At 37.8% G+C, this 15,127-nt stretch overlaps 1 protein-coding gene across 2 annotated transcripts in view; it reads right to left on the bottom strand.

Moving 5' to 3' along the window:
- The window catches only part of BMP5 (bone morphogenetic protein 5), a 119,539-nt gene that overhangs the window by 20,873 nt on the left and 83,539 nt on the right, over positions 1-15,127 (bottom strand). The window lies entirely within an intron of this gene.

The raw sequence follows: 15,127 nt of genomic DNA, 5'->3' as shown, positions 1-15,127 counted from the left end.
ACATATGGACATATTATTTTCCAATTTTCTTCATTGGAACGCAAATAGTAATGGGGTTAGACTGGGGTGATATCTTCAAAAAAAGGAGTATTGTTTTAGCACAGATAGTAAGAGTGATGTATGTGAATGAAGCGCATGTGTGTTTGGATGTACTAAACATTACCATATTTGAGACTAAATATTTGAGACATCTTGGTCTGCTACTCTGATCCTTATGGCTTTGCATCCATACCAAAGTCAGGCGATTGTGTTCATATCTGCCGAAGATAAAACAATTTCCAATTTCGAGGCATAGTGAAGATAGGGTGAAAACCAAGGATCTATCCCAACCTCACTGGTTTTGTATTTCAGATCATTCCTTTTGGAAATGTGACTTTCAAAATATTTATTTCTTTAAAAACAGGGTCCTTAAAGAGACTCTGATATAAAACAGCTCTGCAGAAACATGTTGATCTTACAAGGATAAGTGGTTCCAAGTATGAGCATTGATTTTCCCTCCAGGATACACAGTTTGAAAAAACATTCATCCAAGGATTTATCCGACTCTAAACGTTCCTATCGCTCTGAGATGTTAGTATAACTTCGAGTTTATTTCTTTCTCCTGTAAACTCACAGTAATTGCCTGCTTAACCCAAAACACCTGTGATGTAACATGTGCGCAAGATACCTTTTCCTCCATTTCAGAAAGACGCGCAGTGTCCTGCACGGGCTGTTCCCAAAAGGAGAATTGTTTCTCATCCACATGCATACCTGGTTTTTACTAATTTTCACTCTATGATTAACTTTGATTTGGTGTCTCCCAAATTATGGGTCTTGCAACTCCATGTTATACTGTAATTGTATCCTTTTTAGGAACCGATGACTTAAAATGTGCAGAATGTTTTCCCCTGCCTATAGACTAAATCATCATTATATCAGATTTCAAGGAATATGGGGAAAGATAGGATTTTGTCTACTGAAAAATCTGCATGCATTTAACTCAATGTAATCTTAAATGAAATACATTATAATCTATTGATTTGCTATATGTTGGACCAAAAAATAAGTTACCTTATTTTAGTTTTGTAATAAAAGCATAAATCCATTGCCAGATATAAACATACTGATCTGAAGTATCAGGAACAGAATTTAACACTCATGCTCCAAACTAACTTTGTTTTTAAAAGTTTACAGGGTCATGTAAACTCAAACAAACTCACGCAACATTGGAATTTCAAAAGACTTCAGGGATACTGGAAACTCAGAATAAAATGGTATTTGTAAAAACTATTCTGAGAATTAGAAGGGCAGAAAAATCCTTTTGATGCATTTTTCATTTTAATTCTGGTGATTTTATTAGTAAATCATGTTTCTCGTGCACTATTTTGGCTAGACCTTTTCATTCTCTTCCTTATGCTGCCCATTTAAAAGAATGATACTTAAGAAAATGTGTTTCTATTAATTACATATACACAGTTACCCACTACATACTAAAAATGTGTCAAAGTGACAAATTCAATCATTTATATTAGCTTGTTTTAAAAAAGGGGTATGATTTCTATGACTGATAAGTTGGAGAAAAGACATTGGAAGCCTGAAAGCCACAGAGAACAATTGGAGACTGTCTCTTGACTCACTGAGACAGAGACTGTGAATGGAGGGGCCACTGAGGACAAGGAACACGGTGGCGATGCCCCACAGGAAGATACAGCAGAGGAGCAAATCCATTTCCCTTCATGCGGAGAGTGGAGCAGAGTATAAAAGCTTAAAAGGGAAAAAGATTTTTAAGGGTTAAAATTATTTTACAAATAATGCAGATGAGATTGGAATAACCTACGCTTTGAAAGGGTGATAATAATTATAAATGGAAATAATTAGCCTGAACCTTGGCCCCATGGCTACAGGAATGACAGTGGGAAAATCAAAAGAGACTGGAACTCATCCTCAGGATTGGGAGCTCGGGGAATCAGGGGGCCACAAAGGACCGGGGCCGGAGGTTTGTGCCTCGCTGTGGGAGCTTCCCAGAATGCTCACATGCTTTCTTGCACTGAGGATGGTTCTGAGTGGCCAGAAAGTGATTTGTCTCCTTCCACATAAGCCCAGCCTGAACCAAGGAGGCATGTGGCTTCAGTCATAGCAAATCCAACCAACAAATGCCTTCTAACTGGTGCCATGTTTTCAGTCAAGTAGGACATATTAATCTCATGCTAAGTCTTGCTGTCTTCCTTCATATAAACCCTGCGATTGTGGCAGCCCTGCACCCCAGCCCCTAAGTGCTTTACAGACCTCACCTATCCTATGCCCCCCAAAGATTGGTTAGCAGTTGGTCTTGTAGCCCTCACTGATTTTCAGAAAGCAGAACGTTCTTGTTGAAAAAAACATTGGAATGGTGAAATAGTTGGGGCCATTATTCTAGTTATCAAGTGATTCTTATAAAATAAAATAAAAAAGCATAGACAAACACAGGAATCTTTAAAAAGCATGGTAGACGTAAATAACACTGAAGTGAAGCAACATTTCTGGAAAAGGCCTTTAAGAACAACTTCTATGTGTTACAGCACCAAAGCAGAAGACCAGTCTTAGGCCTCAGTCTCTTTCTAGTGTGCTGCACCACCAGGAGGTGCAATGAAATTATCACTGTGCATTCTATCCAAAATGGGTGGATGTGGGCTTTGAAATGCATTAAGGCAGTTATTTGTGAAATTTATCATGTCACAGAAACATTCTTCTTGACTATTTATAATATTTATTATTTAAAAGAAGTGTCCTACAGGAAAAAAAAACCAGTTCCTTCAATATTTTACTTTCTCTTTGTGAGTTACATCTTTGTTGCTATATGCAAGGTTATTGCTTTATCCCCGTGAGAAGTTTCAGTCTCTAAGTCCCAGAGGGGCAGTTCTCAGAGGCAGCCTCTTGAGTTAAAAATAACTCAATGGCAGTGAGACTGGTTCTGGCCTCAGCTTGATCTAGGATCCTGTGACGTGATCATAAGCTACTTCCATGAAAACTAGAAGACTCCAGGACTACCATACTGAAAAACACATAAATTATTATTTGTTATCTCTATTAAGATGAAAAGAAGAAGATACTTTTTAAAATGTGCAGTGGTGAACAGATACTAAGATAGCTACTGTATCATAGAGTGTCTACTTTATAGTCCCAAATAAAATAGAGTTATACACCCTCCTAAAAACTCAATTCTTTCCTTCCAATAGGAAGGTGATCCTTGTACCAAGCACTCCTCGGTGTGAAGACAACTTTCTTTAACCATCCCCCATGTCTTTGATTTTGAAGAACATATGAAGTAGTTGACCTCCCCAGGGGATAGGTCTCATGCCTATGGTTCCACCACGGCCCCCAAGTCATAAACACCCTTCTAAACTTCAATCTGGGTCAACAGCATCATGTGACCATATAGCATAAGTACAAAGTTTATATTCCTAACACAAGCTGTGTATACAAAATATTCATATCTTGAACAGACAAATGTGTTGTAGCTGCCGCATATCATCCAATTGATTCTAACTCATAGGGACCATATAGGACAGAGAAATACTGTCCCAGGGGCTTTCCTGCACTGAACCGTTGACAAGATCTGACTGATAGCCCTTTTATCCATGGAGGAGCCCTGGTGGCCCACTTGGCTGCTGATTAAAAAAAGAAGGCAGTTCAAACCCACCAACTGCTCTGAGGGAGAAAGATGAGGCTGCCTTTTTCTGTAAAATTTACAATCTCAGAGCGGTTTTATTCTTTACAATGGAGCAGCCATGAGATGGAATCAGCTTGATGGCAGTGAGTTTGGTTTGATTTGGGCTCATTGCGTAGAGCCATTGGTGGGCTGAAACTGCTGGCCTTTGGGGTACTATCCCATTGCTTGGCCATTGTATCAGCAAGGCTCCTTGAAGAGGAGTATGTTGTCATGTGCCATCGAGCCGGGTCCAACTCAAAACTACCCGGTAGGGTCGATACCACTGTCCCACCCTGTCCCATCCTCAAGATTATTGCTTTACTCCTCACAATGGCTGTTTGTTTGAGCTCATCATTGCAGCCACGGCATCTGTCAAGGGTCTTCCTCTTTTGTACCGCCTCTCTACTTTCACAAGTATGATGTCCTTTTTTTCAGAGACTGGTTTCTCCTGGTACCATGCGCAAAGGAGATGAGATTAAGTCTCACCATCTTTACATCTCATGAGTATTCTGGCTGTATTTCTAAAACATGTATAAGAGTACAGAATATATAAAATTGAATATGGGAAAACAGAATAATCCAAGGCTCTACAATATATTACTACAGAGAGAAATCAGGGGAAGAATACCTTTGCATGTGAACATAGCTGGTATCTTGTGAGCATCTAAAAGGGATCTAGAAAATTGAGAACTGACATGGTTAGCCATTGTATCAGCAGGGCTCCTTGAAGAGGAGTATGTTGTCATGTGCCATCGACACATGTTTAGCCAATCCAGTACTTCTGATGTTAAGACAGGAGCAACACTGACAGTAGACTTAGAAGTTTAACCAGTTGGTTTATACATATTATTTATAGTTGATGTATACATATATTTTAAGGCCACAGGTATACATTTAAATTCATTAAAATAATCATCAAGGAGTCAAATTATTTTTTAAATCACTTTATTGGGGGCTCATACAATTCTTATCACAATCCATACATATATCCATTGTGTCAAGGCCATTTGTACATTTGTTGCCATCATCATTCTCAAAACATTTGCTTTCTACTTGAGACCTTAATATCAGCTCCTCATTTTCTCTCTCCCTCCCCACTATCCTCTCCCTCATAAGCCCTTTATAATTAATAAATTATTATTTTGTCATATCTTACACTGCCTGACGTCTCCCTTTACCCACTTTTCTGCTGACCATCCCCCAGGGAGGAGGTTATATGTAGATATTTGTAATTGGTCCCCCCTTTCTACCCCACCTTCCCTCCACCCTCTAAGTATCACTACTCTCACCACTGGTCCTGAAGGGGTCATCTGTCCTGGATTCCCTGTGCCTTCCATTGCTATCTGTACCAATGCACATCCTCTGGCATAGCCAGATTTGTAAGGTAGAATTGGGATCATGATAGTGGGGGAGGAGACATTTAAGAACTAGAGGAAAGTTGTATGTTTCATTATTGCTACCCTGTACCCTGTCTGGCTCATCTCCTCCCCACAACCCTTCAGTAAGGGGGTGTCCAGTTGCCTACAGATGGGCTATGAGACTCCACACTGCACTCACCCTCATTTAAAATATGATTTTTTTTTTGTTCTTTGATGCCTGATACCTGATCCCTTTGACACCTCATGGTCACACAGGCTGGTGTACTTCTTCCATTTGGGCTTTGTTGCTTCTCAGCTAGATGGCCGCTTGTTTATCTTCAAGCCTTTAAGACCGCAGGCACTATATCTTCTGATAGTCAGGCACCATCAGCTTTCTTCACCACATTTGCTTATGCACACATTTGTCTTCAGTGATCATATTGGGAAGGTAGTCATCCACTGATATGATTTTTTGTTCTTTGATGTCTGATACCTGGTCCCTTCTACACCTCGTGGTTCACAGGCTGGTGTGCTTCTTCCATGTGGGCTTTGATGCTTCTGAGCTAGATGGCTGCTTGTTTACCTGAAAGCCTTTAAGACCTCAGATGCTATATCTTTTGATAGCCGGGCATCATCAGCTTTCTTCACCATATTTGCTTATACACACATTTGTCTTCAGTGATCTTGTCAGGAAGGTGTGCATCATGGAGTGCCAATTTAATAGAACAATGTGTTCTTCCATTGAGTAGAGGTCCAATGTCCATCTGTTGCCTTAATACTAATCCTATAAATATATACACCTAGATCTATTTCCCCACCATCCTATATAAATATATTTACATATATACATGCCTGTATTTAGACCTCTATAAAAACCCCTTGTCTCCTAGTTTTTTCCTCTATTTCCTTTTACTTTCCTCTTGTCCCACTATCATGCTTAGCCTTCATTTGGGTTTCAGTAATTTCTCTTGGTTACATTGCCCTTGCTGAATCCCTACCAGGCCTCTCACATGCTAAGGAGCCAAATTTTTATCCCAGCCATATTCATCCTTAAAGTAGCACCTTTCCCTTTTTAAATACACAGTGTTCCTCTTTGTTAAACAAAAACAAATCAAGCTCACTGTAATAAAACCAATGCAAACTCATAGTAACCCTGTAGGACAGAATAGAACTGTCATATCTCTTTATGAAAATGGAAAGCCCTGCCTTTCTCCTTTGGAGTGGCCGTGGCTTTGAATTGTTGACCTTGCAGTTACCAGGGTTCGTTCCCTGTTGCCATTGTAATTTCCAGATGCCATTAAGTCAGTTCTATCCCACAGCACATGCATAACAGAACAAATCACTGCACCGTCCTATATCATCCTTGCAATTGTTCCAATGCCTGAGTTCACTCTTGGAGCAGCGGTGTCTGTGCATCTCGTTGAAGGGCTTCCTATGTCCTCATTTTGCTGCCCCTCCACCTGAGCAAGCATGATGCTCTTCTCAACAGGTCTCTCCTGTTGATAGGTACAAAGTATGTAAGAGGAAGTCCTGCCATGCTTGCGGTTACAGAGCATTCAGGCCATACGTCTTCCAAGAAGATTAGTTTGTCTCTTTCACAATCCATAGTACTTTCAATATTCTTCTGCAGCACCACGATTCAATTTCTTCTTTGTCTTTCTTATTAAATGTCCAATTTTCACATGGATATGAGGCAATAGAAAATACCTTGGCCGGGATCAGGCGCACCCTCATCCTCAAAGTATCCTCCTTGCTTTCCAATAATTTATTTTTGAGGAGGTCTCATGCAGCAGATTTACCTAGGTAATTTTGTAAATCTTCTCTGTGAAGGATAGGTTAAACTAATGTCTTTTGTCTGTGGGTCAAAAGTTTTACCTTAAGATCACTGGAAGAAAACCATCCATTCCGTATTTCTGACCATGACACACACATTGTCAAGAATAATTTTAATAAATGCTATGGAACAAGGAAAAGATCAGGATTTGTTTGGCAACTTGAAAGATAAGGATCAATTTTCCTTATTAGCCATGAGAAAGCAACTTGTTTCCCAAATTTCTATTCACTTGAATTGAAACTTGTCATGGTACACACATATATATATATAAAGTATATATTTCTAAGGAACTCGGATATGCAATTTTCATTGTTAATGTATTTTCCCTTCACTTTCGAATTGTGGTTGTCATTTGCAGCACAGCAGTGCTCACTTTCAGCTTTGGTCATTAAATACTTTTCTCAATCTCTGTTTTCATTTTACGTTACCTTCTGAGAGCTTAGAACCGATGAGCAAAAAATTAACTCTCAGCATCAAAGAACCCCAGCTACTGTTCACGCCTTCTACTGACAAAAAGTTCCTGCTTCTTTTCTTGTGTGAACTCTGCTAAGGATGCAGATAGATAGCGGTGTTGCTATTAGGTTTAATTGCATCTTTGAGAAACAAGTACCAACAAGAAGTTAAACTTAGAGAAAAGCAGGAAAGGCAGATTGAACACCAGAATATCATTAGACAAAGAATGTTTCATATTTTTCCTAGTCCTAAATTGATATTACCATAAAATATTTACCGCATGGATCCTTAGTTTAACCAGAGTTAGGGTCTAGAATAGAGAATGCAGCAATAAAAACTGACGTTGGCGTTTGTCTGGCAAGATTGGTGCCCCATGGTTACTGTTCTGAATTAGGGAAAATAAAAAACAGAAATGCAGATGTAGTCCCAAACTTTCCTAATCCTGTTCATGAAAGACACTTTCAAAAATGGTAAAAATGAACTTTTCACCAGATAATAAACCAAAATGTACTCCTGTTTATCACTGCTTACTTTAAGCCATCTACCCCAAAGCTCTTTTTCATGTTTGTTTTACTTGAGTACGATGCTTACCTTTGAATAGAAAATATTTATTATATGGCTCTCATTCAAATAGATAAACATACTATAAATGAAAACAAGGGAAATCACAGTTACAGTTTGAATCTAAAATATTGTGTATAGAGTGAATGTGGTAAAAAATGGCTTTCATGTTTGTAGTTTATTATTGAATATATGGTATAATCAACATCTTTAAGAATAAAAATTATTTTTTCTCTCAGAAGCATTAGAGTAATAAAATTCTAAACTGGGAAATAAGAATCGATTTCATAGTACTAGTAAGGAAACATACAATATGTCTATCAAACCTTGACATGGATATTTTAGAAGAATTCAGAAAGCATGATTCTTAAATTTTCAACAGAGCTGAAGTCTTTGTAAATGATATTCAAACAGCTTTTTTCAATAGAGGAGATTTTTAAAGAGCCAGTTAATCCAATTCAACTCTGCTGGTATAAATAAAAATAAAGCCCAGCACAATGACAAAGACTAACATGTTTAATAACAACGCGTTGGGTTTGCTTTTCTGCTTTTGAAGTGGTTATCGTGATCTAGAGGGCTTAGGCTCCATACCCTCTCTTCCTCAGCAAAAGTCTGAAATAAAAAGCAGTTTTGAGAATTGTCTGCTTGACTAGCCTCACGACTATGCAGCCCCTTGGTTTAGACTGACGACACCAAGCAGTCATCAAGTTATAGATAAAAATACAAACAAATACACAAGGTAGAGAAGAAAAAAAGGAAAGCCATGCTGTGAATTATAGTTTAACTTAAAAACTCACTGCTGTCAGTTCAATTTCTGCTCACGGTACCTCTATAGGAAAGAATACACAGCCCATTTATGATTCTGAAGCTGAAAATCTTTATAGGAGCAGATAACTTCGTCTTTTTCTCCAGAAATAGCTGGTGGATTTGAACTGGTGGCCTTGAGATTAGTAACCCAACCTATAACCTACTAGGCCACCAGCACACTTTTGAACTTTAGCTTACATTAATACAAAACAAACAAACAAACAAAAATCCCTCCCAACTTGAGCTTACATTAAAACGAAACAAACAAACAAAAATCCCTCCCTTTCCTGAGTCAATTCAGACTCATATCCAAGGTAGGTACAGCTAGGGAAGGGCAGCCTATCAAAATACATGAACAAGTAAAGTAAGGCACAGAGAAAGGGGCAGGTTTATTATCATATCTACAAAAACACATTAAATTTAGCTAAATTAAATTAGATGTTGAGGTATGTTACTAATAGAAAAAATATTTCATATTTGAATTTATCAGCTTAGCTGTAATTGTGCAAGGAATTAAAAATATTTAAATGGATTTAGAAAACAAAAATGTTATAGAGATACCATTAACTTTTATTGGCTGGGTTAAAATTAACTTCAGACAGAAAATATAAAAACCTAAATTCCCAAAAGAGTCAATTAAGGATTCATTTTAGCCCCTTAACTATTTATAATAACATTGTTTTATTTAAGAACAATGCAAATACTTATTTTTCAATATGGGATTGGTAAAATATTTCGCATAGACTATTCTGAGACTGGGACAGAAAACAAACCATTTACTGATTCATGGGTTAGATTCTTAAGCTTTAGAAGACTCCTTATCTTTAAAATGGGGTAATGATATTTAAGGTACAAATTACATTTAAAGAGCTTAAAATTCCTGTGATTCATATGCGCTCAGTAAATATTAGTTTTATTAATGCTATTAACATCATCTCAACTGATCATCACAGCAAACAACTGGTTTGAATACTTATTAAAATGAGTTAAAGATGTACCTAGAGGCTGGAGGGTAACTACCCCTTAAAATCATCTTTAAATTAACAGGCCAATTAAAAAGGCAAAAATATTTACCACAGAGTGTCATGTGTGGAGGGTACTAGACGAGAAGGGCAGAAGTTTAAGTTAATGGGAGTGAAACACGAACAGACACACAAGAATGTTGACACAGTCTGAAAAGTATAAGCAAGTCACTGATCATCACGTCTCTAGACCGTGGGATGGGAATGAGTTTGGCTGTGTACGTTTTCACCAAAAAGATAATAAAATGTTTGTAAGATGTACTTAGAGCTTAAAATATTATTATAGAAGAATTATGGCTATTATATTAAAGTAATGCCAAAATCAGGATATAAGAAAGAAAAAATTGGGGTATATGGAGAATAAATTTTCATATGGAGTAAGTTTGAAAATACATAAATTACACCTAGTTGATAAATTGCTTGTTTGCTTAAGAGAATTAATCAGACCAAGAGTTGAACATAGAAAAAAGATCACAGGATTTTAATACTTATACTTAGTTACCCCAGCCATGAAAAGAATATTGATGATTTTGTTCATTTTTACGAAGGGGAAAATGACAAAAATAAACGCATCTATGGAAGATTTATGTTCTTCAATAGGCTTTAACATATCATACAACTTCAAACGCTCATTGGACACAGCTTACGTGGGTTTGAAAAATGAGCAAATACCGATTTTAAGCTCAAAGTGAAATTTACTTATTTATTGTAAAAATCTAGACATTTTACAAAAGAGGCACATGGATTCTTTTGAATGGAAATTTTTCTGAAACATTGACACTGAAATCAAAATGCAACTGTTTCTTTCAGGCATCTTTTAAAATATCTCTCCTACAATTATCAAATTAATTTATGTTTCAGGCTATCAAATTGTATAGAAATATTATAGAAAACATCTAATGTTCTGGAATAATTGATTTTATTGTGATGCTGAAAAATGTATTATGGTATCAAAGTGAAAGAAAACTTCTGTTAAATGTGTAGTGAGAGTTGTCTAGAAGTCAGTGATTATAGATTTTCAGCTATGAATTTATATATCTGATCCTTTATAATTGCATGATAGTTTATCAATGTCTGTGTAGTTCTTGTCTCTCTGTGTGTAAGTGTTGTTGTTGTTAAGTGCTGCTGAGTTGGTTCTCATTCACAGTGATTGATTGTACAATAGAACAAAACACTGTTCAGTCCTACGCAATTCTTACAACTGTTGTTATGTTTGAACCCATTGTTGCAGCCATTGTGTCAGTCCATCTCATCAAGATTCTTCCTTTTTTTCCCCACTGCCTCACTACCAATCATGATGTCCTTTTCCAAGAACTAGCCTTTCCTAATGACATGTCCAAAAGTATACGAAGCAGTCTTGGGATCCTCGCTTCCAAGGATCATTGTGTACTCCTAAGACAGATTTGTTTGTTCTTTTGGAGGTCAACAGTATATTCTAAATTCTTTGCCAACATCATAATGCAAATGCATCCATTCTGCTTTATGCAGCTGTCAGATGTATATGAGGTGATTAAAGGCATGCCTTAGTTTTCAAAGTGACCTCTCTGATTTTTAATCCTTTAAAGAGATCTTATGCAACAGATTTGCCCCGTGCGACATGTTTGCTTTCTTGATGGCTGCTTCCATGAGCATTAATTGTGGAACCAAATCCTCAACAATTTCTATACCTTCTCTGCTGATCACAATGTCCAGTTCTGAGGATTGTTGTTTTCTTTACATTGACTGAAAACTTGCAGTTGTTCAATCATCACTAGAAGAGATACAAAGCGGCCTTGCTTCCAGAAAGCAAACTTCTGTCATTTGCATTTTGCGGGTTGTTAATGAGCCTTCCACCGATCTTGATGCGGTATTCTTCTTCATATAGATCAGTTTCTCAGGTGATTGGCTCTGCATATAGATTAAATAAGTTTGGTGCCACACATACAGATATTGGGGACACGCCTCTACTGATTTTAAGCCTTTTAACATCCCCTTATTCTGTTTAAATGGGGCTGCCTCTTGATCTATGTAGAGATTCTACATGAACCACTTAAGGTTTTTGGAATCCTCATTCCTCACAAGATTATTTATCTATTGTTTGTTATTGTACACCCAGTAGAGTGTCTTTCCAAAGTCAATAAGATATAAGTAAACATCCTTCTGACTTTCTTTGCTTTGAACCAAGATCCATCTAAAGTCAGTAATCATATGCCATGCCATGTCCTTGCCTGAATCTGGCTTGGAATTCTGGCCTCTCCCTGTTGATCTACTGCTGCGACTCTTTTTGAAATAGCTTCAGCATATAAGCCCACACACATGCATACACAACAAAAGACGAGTCATGCAATAGCTAGCCTTCCTTACTCTTTTTACCATTTTCTCCATCTCTAACTTTATGCAATATTGTGAGACTGAGTTTGAATCTAACCAGACTTCTGTATAGTGGTACTTATTCAGTCACTGCACAATTTCTACACATTGTTTATGTGTGCATATTATTTAAAAGACAAACGCGTGTTCATGGAGTACAGTTGGTTTGCCATTGCATGCCAGTAGGATTGGAAGTGACTGTAGATATGATCAAATAGCTAGATATACAGCTATCTCATATACTATACAAGACTCCCTCCATAAAAGCTCCCCTAAATGATGAATGCGCTAGATCATGAGTAGCTCATTCTCTTATAGAACAAATAATCCTATAGTGATTCACTCCACTTATTATACCTTGTAAAGAAATTTTAATAGGCCCTACTTTTTGTCATTTCCTTGCCTTGTACTGTGCCTTAAATCTGTCATTTGAACATTGGCTTAACTTCCATACTATGGAGAAAAGAAGTCCCATTCCACTTGTTCATTTTATGTCTTCAAATGTAACTAATCTATCCTCTTCATTTATTCTTACAGAGTGATCAAAAGTAACATTAAAATGATATATCAAGAACGACTTGCTTTATACTAATATTTATCTACAACCGAAATGGGAGTGTTTGTTCCTTCTTTTCAGACCATGTAGCAAGATATGTAACTCTTGCAGTTTCTTGGATGGAGAGACTTTCATTTGTTTATCTGAAACCAATTGTCATCACCATAAATTCACTGTAAAGGGAGACATATGGTTTTATGAACAAAAAATGACTAAATTGCTGTATAAGATAAAGTTCAGAGAAGTGGGGAAAATATATTCAAATCTCCAAATGTTTAACTGATCCTCTGATAAATGGACATAATTCAACTTTTTATACTTAGATAAATAATAATGAGATACTGTAGATAAAACAGAAGGAGAAAAAGAAAAATATCACCCTTGATCTCTGAATTTTTTCTGCTACTCATTAGCACTATGTCAGCTGATATTAAGATTAATCAGCCATGTAGATCATCTGACCCTTGACATAGATAAATAGTCATTTGACAACACAGGGACGTAATTTTGAGATTATTCCCTGAGGTAAAATGACTAACTTCTAGGTTTCTAAAATGACAACACAACATGCTTACATAAAGAGTTACTTCCATTTAAAAACAGTAGACTCCCAATCTTTTTAAATACAAGCACATATTCCACACAAGCAGATACTACATTAAGAAAATTTTAACTCTCTCACATTGAATTATAAGAGGAAAGTGAAAGAAGATAAAGTTAGTAAACATTATATTAGTTTAATTTATAATATTATGAGAATATTAGATATAAGTATATATTTTTCTAATTAGGACTATAGTCCTATATATCAAGTCCTTTCCTATTAAATACAGATTTCAAGAATATTCAAAGAAAGACAAAGATTGAATAATGGAGAAACAGAAAGAGGAGGAAAGAGAAGCTTCTAAGGTAAACTATTGAAAATATTGAATTAATTTATCTTGTTCTTTCTAAACATCAATATGCGGTAAGCATTCCAGGCTACTGAAAGACAAGTTTTTATTGACATTTTTCCAGTTTTAATTCCATGTGTCAATCAGCACATTTGTATGGCATGCCAGTTGCATTCCAAGCCCTGCTCTGCGTGCTGGAGATACAGCAAGGAGCTCAGAAAGCAAAGCCCGGCCCCGAAGATAGCTTCAAATATTTCTAAAGACATGAAGAAGAGGATTTCAAATACTGATATATGCCCCAAACTAAATACCACAGACTAAGACTAGATAACAGAGCCTTTTTGGCAAAAGATGTGCTGTGAGAGACTGGCTTCAAACAGAGTACACATAGGGGGTCATTTCTAAGCTGAGAGCCAGGTTAACAAACAGCCTTGAGAAAGAGGAGGATGCATGGTGTCCAGACAGGGAGAGGCGTCTCTGCAACCCTGGTCCTGAGAGAGGCACAAATGCCATCCATGCTGGCTGCAAACAGAAGTGTCCATGCACAGGAAGCCTCGTGAAACTGGGCAGAAGGTGTTATTTGCGAGACAAGGGCTCTATCTCCTATAGATTTTTAAATCGTGGCACGTCAGTAGGATAATGCGTCCACATGCCGGGAAGGAATTGTAGGATGCTAAGGCATGGCTGCTAAATTCTGATTTAGGGATTGAAAAGTTTCCTCTGGCACGTCAGTGTTTATGGTGCTGAGAGATTAGACGGAGTGTAAACAGAGGACTAAGGAGAACAGGTGGGGGCCTAGAGGAAAAGCAGTTGGGGTGCATTGTGCTCAGAAGTACCAGAACACAGAATTTTAAGAAGGAAGGGGCCAGCTGTGTCCCATAGTGGGTCAATTTTAAAATATCCATCACCTTCATCAAGAAATGTTGCGGTGGAATGGATGCAAGAACGTGTCAAGAAGAAATAAAGAAAACATCTTCCACCGGGGAAATAAACTTTCCTCTCAGCTAAGCTTCCACAGGCGTGCCTCGCGGTGAAACAATTAATGGGTGGTGTAAAGAGCTACTGTAGTTCCCTGGTAGGGTTTACTCCCAAGTACCTCCGAAGAAGGGTCGGTTTGCTTCTGACCTTCATGGGCTTGCTCTGAGGTGGGTCCACAAAGCTCATTTGGCCTGCGTCCCCAATGTCTTACTTAGCTAGTGCTGCTGTAACAGAAATACCACATGCCTGGCTTGAACAGAAATCGATTTTCTCACCTTTCCAAAGGCTGCAAGGCAAATTCAGGGCACTGGCTGTGGAGGGAGAGTTTCTCTTTGGGCTTTGGGAGAAAGCCTTTGTCTCTTCAGTTTCTGAGTCTTGGTCCCTTGTCTCCCTGGTCCCAGTGACCTCTTGAGCCAGCCAAGATGTTGCTCAAGTCATCTACTACCAAGCTTGCTAGAGATTCCCATAAATGCCAGGAAGCTTCCTAACAAAGGCACCCAGCTCTTTTGCTTTGGGGCTCGGCCGCCACCCTGGCTCATACTGACTCCGGGTTCAGCTGTTGCTGCTGCTAATTCTGTGCAGCGGCTGCTCTTACAACCCTGAGCCCTCCCAGAACTTGCCTTTGACTTCCACTAGTCTCTTCAAGACA

The sequence above is a fragment of the Tenrec ecaudatus genome, chromosome 7 (genome assembly GCF_050624435.1).
Source record: "Tenrec ecaudatus isolate mTenEca1 chromosome 7, mTenEca1.hap1, whole genome shotgun sequence".
NCBI lineage: Eukaryota > Metazoa > Chordata > Mammalia > Afrosoricida > Tenrecidae > Tenrec > Tenrec ecaudatus.
Note: the sequence above shows the minus strand (reverse complement) of the source record. Positions and strands in the feature narration are given on the sequence as shown.